General features: G+C 31.8%; 1 protein-coding gene and 1 long non-coding RNA gene across 7 annotated transcripts in view; one reads left to right on the plus strand and one right to left on the minus strand.

The window, feature by feature from the left end:
- Nucleotides 1–615: 615 nt before the first annotated feature.
- LOC132727562 (neuroglian-like) overlaps nt 616–14669 on the plus strand; it is a 46705-nt gene continuing 32651 nt past the window's right edge. For 5 of the 6 annotated variants that reach the window (XR_009625373.1, XR_009625375.1, XR_009625377.1 and 2 more), the window contains exon 1: nt 616–853. The gene's annotated coding sequence lies outside the window, so the exon portion shown is untranslated. The remainder of the gene's footprint in view (nt 854–14669) is intronic. The other variant, XM_060713133.1, reaches the window with a different exon arrangement.
- Nucleotides 9128–11750, minus strand: LOC132727554 (uncharacterized). Its single transcript, XR_009625368.1, has 3 exons — nt 10719–11750; nt 9970–10144; nt 9128–9806 (listed from the first exon to the last, which is right to left on the minus strand). It is a non-coding gene; the product is annotated as an uncharacterized LOC132727554 (long non-coding RNA).

The following is a 14669-nucleotide window of genomic DNA, read 5'->3' on the forward strand; positions in this document are numbered from 1 at the left end:
CTTTGATTTAACCATGTAGAACAGACTGCATTATCAAAGAATATTACTTAAAAATTCTATCCAATTATATTGGTATAAATAAAAGTACATGTAACTAAATGTTGCTCAAAGTCTATCTCTATATATTACATTATATGTATATATATATATTTATATATATATATTAATATTTTGATTAAATCGGATTTTCCATCCTATTATCTATATATTCAATTCTTTTGGACATATTTGGTTTATAATTCAGGAATGTTTGGTGATGATCTAGAAGTAATCTGTTTTAAGCACCTTTTACACCATATTATTTTATCTGTCGTCCCATAAACACCAGAAGCGATGGATTTATTTTACCAATTTTCTTCTATAATAGATTTCTTTTCCTCATAACAACAGAGAAAAAAGCAGAAACCAATTGTGTTTTAAAGACCCTAACAACTCATATCTCTAGGTGGCATCTCAATTAAATTTACCAATCTTCTATGTGACTCAGACAATGTGCTCCTAGTCTCTGAGATGCTTGGTAGACTTTTAAGAATTTTGCTGCCTGTATATAGGATAATGTAGCATTGATCCATTATTGATCGACAGAACCAACATGGAGGCTGTGATTGGAAGAGATTCCAGTAGTAGTCATGTCCCAGAACAACTTGTGAATACACATTAGTATTTCATGTGAAACATTACTTAAGTGGAAATTACATATTTTTAATGGGAAAATAGACCTGAAACTGACACACTCTAAAAGGCAGTGGAAATTATTTTGTGGCTGTTAAAATTTTTGCGTAGGATTTTTTTTACAGGAACATATTCTAACAAGATTTTGGATTTTTAAGTTATTTGGAAAAATCAAGAAAAGGTAGGTTTTAGAATGAATTTACCAGGATTTGATATAGTACTTAGGGTGACAGCACATAATTGTTTATTTAAAGGAGCTCGTTAGCATGTTTTAATGAGATGTCACCAAATATAATTTGAATTATCAAATAAGTTTTTGACCAAAAGACAGGATATAATAATTAATTGTATTGTCAAGATTTTTTTTATGTTTTATTCAAAACAATATTTAAATTGATGATTAGACTATTTACATATCAAATCAAATGAAAACGAGTAATCAAGTATTATAAATCAAGCAAATACCAGTTATTATAATTTAAACCCAGTTCTATGAATAGTTCTAGGTTTAAGTCAGGCACAATATCAAGTATGATATTTATGCAAATCTTGAACCTGTACAATGACCTTGACTTTTCTTAATATGATTGTTACCTTGATGTTTTGCATAAGTATATAATTAATTATAATTGACAATTTACAGTGAAATGTATAGTACGTAGTAAGAGTTTTTGATGATTTTGACCTTGACAGACTATGAAAATGATCTTGTCCTTGTTCCATGTTCCTTTTGACCTTTTACAAATCTTTCCTTACAAATAATGATTAATAAATGGACCTTTTACAATGACAACCTTGACCTTTTACATTGAAAAATACCTTGAACTTTTACCTAGATTACCTTGACCTTTACAAATGACTGGTGACTGTTACCTTGGCTTTATACATAAATTATCTTGACCTTTTACAATGACTTACTTGACCTTTTACATTGAAAAATTCCTTGAACTTTTACCTAGATTACCTTGACCTTTACAAATGACTCGTGACTGTTACCTTGACTTTATACATAAATTATCTTGACCTTATACAATGACAAACTTGACCTTTTACATTGAAAAATACCTTTAACTTTCACATAGATTACCTTGACCTTTAACAATGACTATTTCGACCTTACATATATTCATGATATATTACCTTGACCTTTTTAAGTGTTTATCTTGACCGGTTACATTTCCTTGAACAGTTTTACAATGATCTTGTTAACCTTTTGCAAACCAAGATAGATTACTTCTTAGACCTCTTACATTTTATGTCTTGCCCTTGAACAATTATTACCTTGACCCTTTACATTGTTTCCCTTGACCTTTAACATTGATTTAACCTTGAGCTTTTACATTGATTACCTTGACCTTTTATAATGATCTCCTTGACTTTTATAATGATCTCCTTGACTTTTTATTTAGATAACCTTGACCTTTTTCATGGATTACCTAGACCTTTTACATCAATATTTTACATTGACCTTTTACATCGATTACTTTGTGCTTTTACAATAATTACCTTGACCATTGATTACAATGATGGCTATGTATAGGTTAGAGTGCATATTGGGTGTTCTTCGTAAATAAGAAAGCTAAAAAGGAGCGGAGCTTGCGAAGCAACTGTAGCTTTCTTATTTACGAAGAACATCCAATATGCACTCTAACCGGCTTAGTGCTCCGCCCATTTTTTTCCGCCCAACACACTGCGTGACGTCACATGATAGCCTTAATGTGTATAACCATATTTGGAAGGGGTAGCGGTACACATTTTCAGGTCACGTGTTTTGCATAGCTTATTCCCGCATTCTGTCTAGGTAAATCAGACAATATCACGGTGCATATCCATATCGGTACCCTCTTTGCGAAATATTCTCAAACGGTACCCTCTTTGAACATACACAGGCCATTCTCTGCTAAAAACAAACCAGCGATGGATAACAATGCAGTAAAAATTTATTGTAATAAGGAAAGGAGGTATGACATGTAGAAAAGATGTATACCACGGAACACTAGAATGTTTTATTTATGTGCCCAATTTTCATGTACTGCAACTTCACAATAAGCTACAAAAAGTCGACATGTCTTGCCTCGCCCGTCACCTTGACATATTTTTCGGGCTGAAATGAACCTGTAGCTTGATTATATATGCATCATACATATTAATTATGTTCATATACATATCATATACGGACAAATGGCAGTATATTGTTAAAAATAAATGTAAAATTAATAAAAGCACCCTACTTTCGGTTTTGCAGCGGCACGGGCTGTAATATTTACATAAAAAGTAAGAAATATTACATACATACTTTGTTGGAATAAGTGAACTTTTTATTTGGAAATTATAAAATGATACTGGTTCCGTAGGTAAAAACCCATTTTTACTGTTATTTTCCCTGTTTTTATTTCAATGAACCTCTTTTTTTAATTCTATGCGGTAGTGACGATATACACGTGCGTGTACGGAAAAACATGATGCATAAATATTGATTAGTAGGAGTAAACTTCAAGATCTCTGCACATGCGTATATTTCACTTTAGCGCTCTTCGAAACTTAGCTCCGCCCACTTGCGTTTTATAATATAAAACGTCCAGTTTATATAAAATCTGTTCTATTAAGATTTGTAACCTGAAAATTTGAAAAATCCTCGTCGGTGATTGGCTTAAAACAATTTGCGAGCACTAAGAACAAATACAACATGATTATGTCATTCAATTTCAAAGAAGCACTAAAAGTCCGACAGTAGAAGAAGTTCATTTGATTTCATTTCTGATAAAAGCAAGGCTTGCAAAACAAGACTGATTGAGGTAATGTAACAGTCTGTATCTCCTTCTGTGAACTTTTATTATGTGATCTGGTCTGTTACTGGTTGGCAAAAGTTTTATTGGCATGTAAAGTTAGTCACAATTAGAAACTTGAAACATCAAAATATAGCCATAATTTCTAAAGTTGTACCTTGTTGTAAACACTGACAAATGCTTATCATATATATCTTTTGTTGTACATCAAACAAGTTAATCTGTCATGTAACTTAATGGTACAATCAAAGACTGTGATGGTGTATTGATTGCAAACAAAGATAGTTCAAACATGTCAATGTAGATGTAGCAAAACTCTGTCTTAAATAATTGAACACCATATGTAGAAAATCTCTATACATTAGAGAGGAATGTTAAAGACATAAATTCCCTTAAGATCATTATGTAAATCTTGCTTTGACTTCCATTTATTGCCGGCACACGCCTCAACAAGTTACGGACACTGTCCTCATTGTCCAGAGACTTAAGCCAGACTCATTAATTCTCCCTATTTCCGTGGTGGTCAGTGCTAGCAGCACGACATGCAAGAGGTCATCTTGGGTCAGCGAAATATTGATTAAATATAGTCAGTCTTGATGGAATTTCTCACTCCAAGACCATTTGATACTGCAGTTATTTAATCAAACTGTTGGAAGGCCAAGAAATTTGTTGAAATTGAGTACAAATTGGAAATCTCCGGAAACCATTGTCTGTATTCTGGGGTTTTAGAAATAAGTTTTTCTTCAATTGAAAAAAACATTCATATGCCTTGAAAAGACTTTTTAATGTGTTATGTGTTTTTACTGAATGCCCCCATTTTTTTAATTGCCTGAGCTCTATCTTACAAAATATATTTGTCTGTGTATCTTGTATTGTTAATTGTATATTAGCTTTTTCCCAGTATTTTTATTGTCCTCTGTAGTTCATTTCATTTTATATCTATTGATTGTTCCAAATATAAATTTTTGCCATGGCAATGAATTGTAATTTCCATTGCTGTTTTTCTCCTCTTTTTCTTTTTGACATTTACCATCTTTTGGTTATGATAGGTCTTACATACATTTTCTATAGAGTGTCATTCTTCTGTAGGATTCACTGCATCTACATGTATATTCTGAATGTTTAAGCCCTTCTTGAAAATTGTTTCATATCATGTTGTCTTTTATAATGACCTTGAATTAATGAACTAATCTCTCAGAATTCTTCCTCAAACTGTTGAAAGAGGTACTGACTTTTAATCAACTTTAATGTATTGACATTTAATCAATTTAATCATTTAATCAACCTCATAAACATACATCTCTTTTAACTCCTCCCCCTTTTTGAAGCCTCAAATGGTAAAAAAATGCCCCCTAACTCTTCTTAAAGTTTGAGAAATGTTGTATTATTTCGGTGCCACCTCCTGTCAAAAAGTTCCATGGGGGGTGGGGGGATCAATGTTATAAATTTTCACTTCGAGTCAGTTATTTTATCTTCGCAGTCCTCAGTTTCTACCTTTTAAAAGGTTATGGAAACTCTTGTGCAAAGAGCTAAAGTCATTTGCAAATAAGCTATGATAAAAAATGGTTTTGCAATGTTATCCTAATCAATAAAAAAGGACTTATCAGCTGGGAGAGATGGAATAAAATCTCATTTCTGGTTCATTTCATAGGATCCGGCATTTCCTTGCGTTTTTATACCCTAGAGCTGTAATGATACAGTTTCCATAAAAAGGGTACATTTCGCCTCATTTCCGTAATTACACGTAATAATGTATTACAATAGTATTTTTTCCCCCATTTTCTCTGTGATATTGTATAATAGTGTACCATTCAGCGGGATGATCAATTATTTAGAAAACAGATATTATATTTCTGTTCTTAATTAGTTAGTTTCTTTAATTATATAACAAAAAGTCCCTGCCATTGTTTAGAAAAAGTCAATACTATAACAGTTGTTTTCCCCATATGGACAGATCAGTATTCCGTTGTCCCATATGGATCATTCTATAGATATAAGAGACTGGACTATAACTTTATCAATAGAAAATGTTGATTATTATATCATTTACTGAACCAGTCCGGAAGTTTTTGCGGTATATTATATTATAGTTAAGGATGATTTGTTAGACTGGTTTATTTGCATTAATTGTATAATATGGAAAACCAGTCAAGATAAATCACTAAGTCTTTAGGGATTCAGTTTTTCTGTATTTTGTTGCAATCTGGTATTCATTACGAAATGTATTTTAGTACATACTATAGTAAATTATTCATTCAAGATGATATTATTTTGTTTTAGAAAGCAGGCTCTAGTGAATGGGTTCATATATTTAAGAAATAATATATCCCAAACTGATTTTATCGCTCAATAACATCACTGTTTGGAGTTTGGATGCGAGGAATTATATCACGAGGGCGTAGCCCGAGTGATATAATGATGCGCATCCGAACGACAAACAGTGATGTTATCCATGCAGCGATAAAATCACCGATTTGGATATATTATTTCGATTCTAACACGACATAAACAAATAAATGCTGCCGTACCTGCTATTAAGCAAAATTGCACCTGATTTGTTTTCGTACTTATTGTTAGCGCGTCGGATTTTAGAGTGGTTACGTCACATGTACAATGTATAATGATTACGTCACATGTCTAAATATAGAACGTCAAACAGTGACTGAGACTGTTGCATAATAACACACACTTTCGGTTCTTCTATGTTCAATAGGGAAAAATGCGAGTCGTGTTAGAATTAATAGACAGTAAGTTTTTATCCAAAATGGCCTGTGACTAATAGATTATAATTATGCAGTCATTTTCTGTATAACATTTTCATTTATGATAGAAATGACCATTCATTATTTCCTCACTTTTCTTATAAAACAATACAGTTTGACTTCAGCCTTAACATACATTTTATTCTTGTGTAAAGTATGTACAAGAAAGCTGTCATTTTGAAATATTCCAGACCATAGTCTAAATTAGAAGACTTGAGAAATTTGAAGAAAAATAATAGAAAATAACAGGTCAATATGACCATATTGTTATTAGAATAAATAACACAAGTTGGCAGTTTTATTAGTTGATAAGATAAAGAACAAACATAAAACACTAGAAATTTCAGTATCCAGAATAAAAAGAGTCCAGGATAATTTCCTCAAACATTAGGCATAGAGATTGGATAAGAAAGATAACCGTTTTACCCAGATAGCAGCATGATCAACTGTTACAGAAATCTTTGAAGCACATATTACTGTCAAATACCCATTTCCTTTCATAGTATAATAATACCCAATCTTGGTGTATCCTATCAGAATCTTAGAAGTTAATTCCTCATCACCTCAGCCCACCAGCATATTAAATACCATTTAATATTCAACATACTCTAAATCTCAAAAGTTACCTCCCCTTTTCTCTAGCCCACTGGCATATTAAATACCATTTAATTTTCAATATATTCTAATCTCAAAAGTTACCTCCCCTTTTCTGTAGCCCACCGGCATATATATATATCGTCACCTTAGTGCACTGTAATGGGTTGGAGCGCATGACTTAATGTAATCTTGACATTGTGGGTTCGATTCTCACGCTGGCCAACTAAAATTGCTAATCAGTCTATTGGATGAGACTTTAAATCGTGGTCCCATGTATAAGTGCTTAAACATTTCGCATGTTAAAGAATCAGGGAAAGCTTCTGGAATTGGGGCTTCTTTCTGTATCTGTAATTGCACTATCCTCCAAAATATGAAATGTCTAATACTCTTCTGGAGGACTCCCCCCTTTGGGAAAATACACACACACACTGTAATGGGTTAAATTAAAAATATTAACCTGTTACAGCATATTGCTCATGACAAATGTTATGGTATTTAACAAGTTACCTCCCTTTCATCCTAGCCCACTGGCATATTTTGCCATTCTTGACAAATCTTATCTTAATCTGAACAAATCATTATCAGTATCTCACTGAAGTTTTATTGGAGCATTATCGCAATTAATGCCAAGATTGATTTCAAAATCTTTTACTTAAAAAACATTAGCCAAATTGAAATCTATAAGATTGACTTAAGGAGAAGTGGCACATTTTACTGCTTACTGTGATAGGAAGATTTGCTGCTTTTAAAAGAAAAGATGAGTAAAGATGTAATAATACATGCAACATTCCTCTGTTCATTTCTATTTTATGAAGTTATATGGTGAAATGATCAAATCTTGAAACATTAACTTAATTGAAATGTAAAATAAAAGTGAAAACTTGATGGAATCATGCACAAAATTTTATATAATAGTCTAAATTAAATAGAGTTAACCTTGAGTCAAATACTTGTTGTTCTTCCAAATATATGATATATATTTAATGATAGCTGCCACTTGTAACTAATAGATATGGGCAAATCACTCTAGAAGACTGTTAGAAATTTTTATATATTTTTTTAATCTTGTCCAAGAGATGTACTCCATTCCAGGAGAATAAACCATTATTACATAGGATCTCGGTCTCTAAAGTCCAAAGATTCGTCAGTAATTTTGGTTGAGGTAGGTGGCCTTTGACTTAAATTAAATCACAACCCCTTAATTTGTAGTCAGACAGAACCGCATGGGCTGGGAGCCAAAAAGCAAAAAAACTTGTCTTTGTCATTGACAGAACTATACCATTGGATAATTGGGTCAGCTCTTGCTCTTTCCAAGGAAAAGCACTTCATAGTTATATTCCTTTATATGCTGGAACCAAAAGTAACTTTCCTTTGCCAGCAGGCAGCAGTGTATGGTCGTGCAGTTTGTCTTACTGTTGGCTGACCAAAATTTTCATCTTGATAAAGAAAAATAAATGAATATTATCAGTTTAAGAATGTATGACGAACAAGAAAACTTTACAAAATACAATCAAAGTTAAGCTGAATTATTTAGTATTTTCATCACCACATTTTTACCACATTTCAAAACAGATAAGGGTTACTTTAAGTTATTTTAACATGTTTCATGTAATTTTTTTTTTGGATTAAATGTAAGTGCCTTGTGCCTGCCAAGGCCTCAGCTATGCTAGCTTAAATTTCCTTAGTTTTTCACTTGAAGATACTTTTAGTCTCTAAATCAGTTTGTCTGCCCATATTTTCATAAAAGTTGGCTTGAGAAACTTTAATATCTTGAAATGAACAATTGGCAGACAGTCTAAGTGCTTTGCCGGGGTGGGCGGCAGCATATGAGGGAAGATTAGATAAGATAATGTGGCATTTGTAAATTGTAGTCTATGGACATTGTAACATATCTTTTGCAGAATTCTGATCGATAATTATAGACCTGGACCAACAAGTGGATAACATTGTGTGAACCAGTGATAAACCTGTAGGCCATGCAATATGATTGATTTTTACATGTGCTTTATAACCTATTTTCTCCAATGCTGTTCTGCAGAATTATGTATTGAATATTCAGAACAGATAACTTAATATGCAGTTCGTGAAGTTGTTTTCACAGAAAAGCTTTCAGACATAATGGTTTCTCCAAATTTTTTTAGTCTACATGTTCTGTATATGATATTGACGTTGAAATTTGATAATGTGGTAATGGAGGAAATTTTGCAGTTGTATTTTATGTAATGAACAATTTTAAATGCTTTTATCATTAAAGGTCATATTGTTGGCTGACCAATTTGCCAAAATTTTCCATCCTGATTTCCCTACACCCGGCTACAGAATGTCCATGGATTTCCATGGATATAAGCATGGACAGTGTCCATGGAGTATTGAAACACTTGTCCATGGACAATTCTTTATATCCCTGGACAGTGTCCATGCTATCCATGTCCATGCTTTCCATGTCCATTGTCCATGATACCCATGGACAATGTCCATGATGTCCATGGACAATGTCCATTCTTACAATGGACAATGTCCATTCTTACCATGGACAATGTCCATTCTTTCCATGGACAATGTCCATTCTTTCTATGGACAATGTCCATTCTATCAATGTTCAAAACCAATTTTGAGGAATCTTTTATGACATCCATGGTCAATGTCCATGATATCACACTTGTGTTGAGATACCTGTTTAAAAGTCTGTAAAAAAAGGTCCCACATAATCTTTTTCACTTGGGAGTTGCACTAGTGTAACAATGATTTTGAATTGACAAGGCTGTAAAATTATGACACATTAAAGATTTATTTACACCATATATGAAGTAAAACAAGTTCTCAAATGTTCTCATTTATATTGTTCTGAATGGCTAAAACGGCCACAGTTTATTTTGTACACATATTTATTGTTTCACTGTTTTGTTGGCACGAGATGGCTTGACAATGTCACGCAGCTTTTCCCTGACCATCACTGGTGTGACATGCGGAAAATTCCTTTTGATGATATCTGTAAAGAACATAACAAATTATATAAATATTGACTTGACAAATCAATGTAATATACTTAACCCTTGAATAATTGTTAAACTGTTAAAAACTTCCAATGAAATTCAAAAACTTTCAATGAAATTTAAATAACCAAAAAACAAAAAGAAAAAAGAAACACTGACCGTAAATTCCTGTCACTTTTTCTTGGTCAACAGGTGGCCTTTTTTCGCCACTTTTGGATGCTTTCCCTGTCAATGATTTTCCGGCATATTCCTCCTCTTTATACAAAAAGCGGAATAGAACAATGGCCATCTTACTGTAGGTGGTTATGCCAATAACCTTGCTCTGCAGTTGGTCCTGAAATGTAATATTGGCATTTTCAGTTCTTTTGGATTCTTTGTTATCAATTTTAGTACTGACATCATTTGTAGCATTTTTGAGCTTAATTCATAACATAACACCATTTGTATTAATGATTAACGAGGTTGCCCTTTACAACATAATTAGTATTGTTAAAACATGATTGATAAAAAACATGAAAGGGTAAAAAAAGTTAAGATGGAAAACTTTCAATTAAATGATTTTTGCAGAATATCAGCACAGAGTTATCAAGTAAACACCATGCTTTGATGAAAATGATTCATTTTTTGGTCAAAATCAACATTATGATAAACTTGTGTCAATTATTTCCCTGCTTTTCCTATATTTATATAATGACAACTTTTATGTTATGGCAGTTTAAATTACTCAATCCTTCACAAGTACTTAATTACCACTGAAAGTTTGAGATTTGTTCAGTGGAGTCAGTATAACAATAATATATGTATAAAACATGAAGAACAACATTTTGTTCAGACTTTGGAAAATAACATGCATTTATATGAAAACATGTTACTTCGACTTTTTTCAACAAAACAAACTAAATTATTACCAGGATGGTTTTGTAAGCATTCTGTATTCAACAGTACATTTATCACTTTTCCCTCATCTGACATCCTTTGAGTTGAAACATCTCATGTGACTCCAAGACTTGAAAGTTTGCAACCTAATATGTTGAAAAAATAAACATATGTACATGAGTAACAAGAAATTACAATTAAGGCATATTATGAATTTTATTAAATGTGAATTTGGAAATTCATTGCTTGATCAATCACCAATATTTTGAATGTAAAATTGTAATCTCTGATTTAAAATTTCCCGCCATTATTTAAAAATGAAAAAGATTTCCTTAACTATTTATATTGAAAAGTTACATGTATGTAGAAATACAATAACTGAAACAGTGTATACTTGCAAAGAAAGTTTGAAAAAACTAAAATAATAAGTGTTAAAAAATAAAAATACATTTGTACTTACTGTTAGAAATGGTTATATACATGTAGTTCCCTCCATTTTAACTGAATCATGAAATACACATGTTTAAAAGTTCATATTTCCAGAAAACTCTTGTAAATTTGTCCAGTTTAAACTCATTTGGTCTAATTTCCAATGCTCCAACATAATATTTCAAGTTATAACTTTTAAGCAGTATATTAAGGCACTAATAAACATTATCTTTCAATGCTCCTGTTCAAATGACCCGCCTGGAAGGAGTGTTCTGACCTGTGATTTGTTCTGCAAGGGTATTAAGTTACTTGGGAGCTACAGTGTAATATAGTATGTTGTAAACCTGCTTTACCTCTTTCTATTCTCTTATATCAGATAGGTGAGTTTAACATTGGTAGTTATGAAAACAGCAGGTTCCACTTGAGGGGTCATAAATATTTACATTGTGGCTGATGCTAATTTGAATGTTCCAGAAATTAATCACTATACATAAGTTACATCTACACAGGATGAATATATAAATTATATATACTTCAATAGAGATACATAATAATTATTAATTTATCATCAATTAATAAATAAATATAAGTGCATAACAATTACATTTGTTCTTAAATTTAAATTGTTTCTATTAAATTGTGCATTTATTTTTCTAACTTTATTAGGGTAATATATGATAATGAACAACAAAAACAGAAACAAACAAACCTAAACAAGTCTACAAGTAGTTAGACTAGATTATCTTTTTATATAATTGAAATGGTATGCATAAGGGTACAGTATATTTTTCTATATTATCATTTAACTGAAGTTTGGAATTTAAAAAAAAAAAAAAAAAAAAAAAAAATCTACTTGATCTTACTATATTTGATTTCTTCTTTTCATGCTGATTAATTTGATACCCAATATTAACATATAATTTTTTGAAGAATGGCAGTTATGATTTTTTTAAACATTTTTCATGTTTTGGCACTTAGATTTTTTTTGCATATCCATCCAATCACTTTTGATAAAAATTTCTAAGTATGAGCAATGAAGTTGACCATGGACAATGTCCACATTAGACATAGTTTTTTTGTACTATGTCCATGAACATTTTTATATTCCCTGGACGCTGTCCATGTAATTCATGGACATCGTCCATGTTATCCATGTTGTTAGTATGGACACTGTCCATTCACTTGACTTATCCATGTATTTCCATGCTCTTTCCATGGATATCCATGGATATCCATGGTCATTTTAAGGCTGTCCATGGACAATCTGTAGCCGGGAAGTTATCTTCCAAAATGGAAATAGGATAATTGGCATATAAAGAAATACAAATATAACCTAAAAACCTAACAATTGATAAAATGGTATCTCTAATATAGCTTTTTTTAGCAGATAGCTTCTTTTAGTTACATTTCTAAGAGAGTGTGATTCCAAAAGTGGCCCCAACTTCGTTTGAAACCCCAGTGACTTACCTTACTATGTTAAAGTCATTTGTCACAAACAATGTGGTTTGAACCTGAAACTTAAAACTCAGATATTTTTTAGAAATCTAATATTAAGTACAAAAACAAAATTCAGCACATTTCAACTCTAGCAATTTTTGTATTGATTAGTTGATACTATATGGTTGAAATCTTTAAGGAAACCTTTTTTGTCATAAGTCAGAAGAATTGACATTAAACTGGAATAAAAAAAAATCACAGCTCTGAAAACACCTGATTCCAATTTCATGTCAATTGACAATGTGATCTGATTTAAGTAAATGGAAAGAAAAAAATTTTACCCCCTAAACCTGCTTAAATTCTTAAATAGATTCTTCCAGCTTCCATTTTTGGAACTGTCCATTATCGACTTTGGGGATATTAAGATGAAAATGCCAGTAGTGTTTATTAGAGCCTGATTACATTATGTTGTTACTTACTTATTACAGAGGCAGACGGGCTTGGCTCTGTAACTGGCTGCAAAGTCTTTATGCATCACTTCCAGTGCAGCAAGGTAAAGGGCTAATTACAGTCTGTCCTAGTGAAAATAAATACATCACCAGGAAATAAAAGTAAAAATGCTTCCCAGAATAGCTCACATGTATAAAATAGGAGAATGATCAATAATTGGTGGAGACTTTCTTAATGATACAGACAGAACTGAAGGCATTGATCTTACAGTTCTTCCTTATACACAAGCAGATATGATTTGTTTTTCAGCCGTAGAGATAAACATTTGTTTGATTTGTGTCGTAGGGGTCAGTCGAGTTGCATGTCATCATTTACCTTGCAAAACTAAATATCATAATTGGAAGAGTCCATCGTTCAATCTGGTTAAATTAATTTATTATTTTTATGGAAAAAATTCAAAAATGTGCACTGACTGAATAACAACCAGTGCAGACCATGATCAGACAGCACAGATGAGCCTGGTCTGCACTGGTCACATGGGTGGATTCAGTTGCTGTCGTTGAAATATATGATCTTGCTTTTGTCTTTGAATGATTGTATCTCATTGAATAGTGTTTAGTTTGAATTTACTTATTTTTTAATGCTTGATTGTAAGGAAATCTCAGAGCTTATAGGTGTAATATCTCTTAGGTCTTGTCAGTCTGTGTTATAAAATGTTCAAATCCTGTTGGCAAGAAGGCGAGAAGTAAGGCTGTAGCAAATTGTTACTTGGTATTGAGGATGACTTGTGGTGGCCGATACCATAAGTATTTAGGATACCCCATTGTAAATGCCTTGATTGTAAATACCCTCAAAAGAGCCTTTCTTTATAATTCCTCGTAGTTCTCACAGTGTTCTAATGTATATAAACTTATTTGAAATACAATTGTATGAAGTTATATAGAAGCTGATTGTGCCATGTATGTTTTATGATATAAAAAAATACTTTCCAAAAAAAGTTTTTATGCCTAAAACATATGTAACAAAAGCAAAATCCTGCTAAGCCTTTAATTTAAAGCATCTTTGATTAAAATTTTCACAGGATACAGTTGAAATACATGTAAGATTTTCATGAGTTTAATATCTAATGATAGTTTCCTATACCTGTGTTGTCTAAGTGTTTGACTTTTCAGTTAGCATAATCTTCATCCATGTTCCTGTTTGTTTTTCTTTCCAAAATTAGTCTTTTGAAGCTAAATGACTAGTTTCCTCAAGAGCTTTAAAACAGATAATAATAAATTAATCCATAAAGTGTATTGAAGCCATTCAGTCTCTTTAATGTTCTAAAATCTGCTAGTTTTTATGATGTATTTGTCTTGTTTAAAATCAAACAGTCAATAAAATAAATCTGCTTTTAGCATTTCAGTCTAAATAGAAGTTCTCTGTTTACCATTTATTTTAAATTTCTGTGGGAAATTCTTAGATAATATACAACGTTTTTGCTAGCCTATGGCCTTTTATGAATATTCCTAAATCTAATTAAGACTCTTTCAGAAAATAAGCATGTTATAAAGAGCATCTGTGATTTGCAGCATATATTTCTTTTTTCCTGAAAGCTTTCTTTATGATATAAGTGCTATGTACAATAGTTCCCCTTGTTATTGCATTAAAGTTTGCATTAGCTAACC

This window comes from Ruditapes philippinarum, unplaced genomic scaffold, assembly GCF_026571515.1.
Source record: "Ruditapes philippinarum isolate M1 unplaced genomic scaffold, ASM2657151v2 ctg2694_1_1_1_1, whole genome shotgun sequence".
Taxonomy (NCBI): domain Eukaryota; kingdom Metazoa; phylum Mollusca; class Bivalvia; order Venerida; family Veneridae; genus Ruditapes; species Ruditapes philippinarum.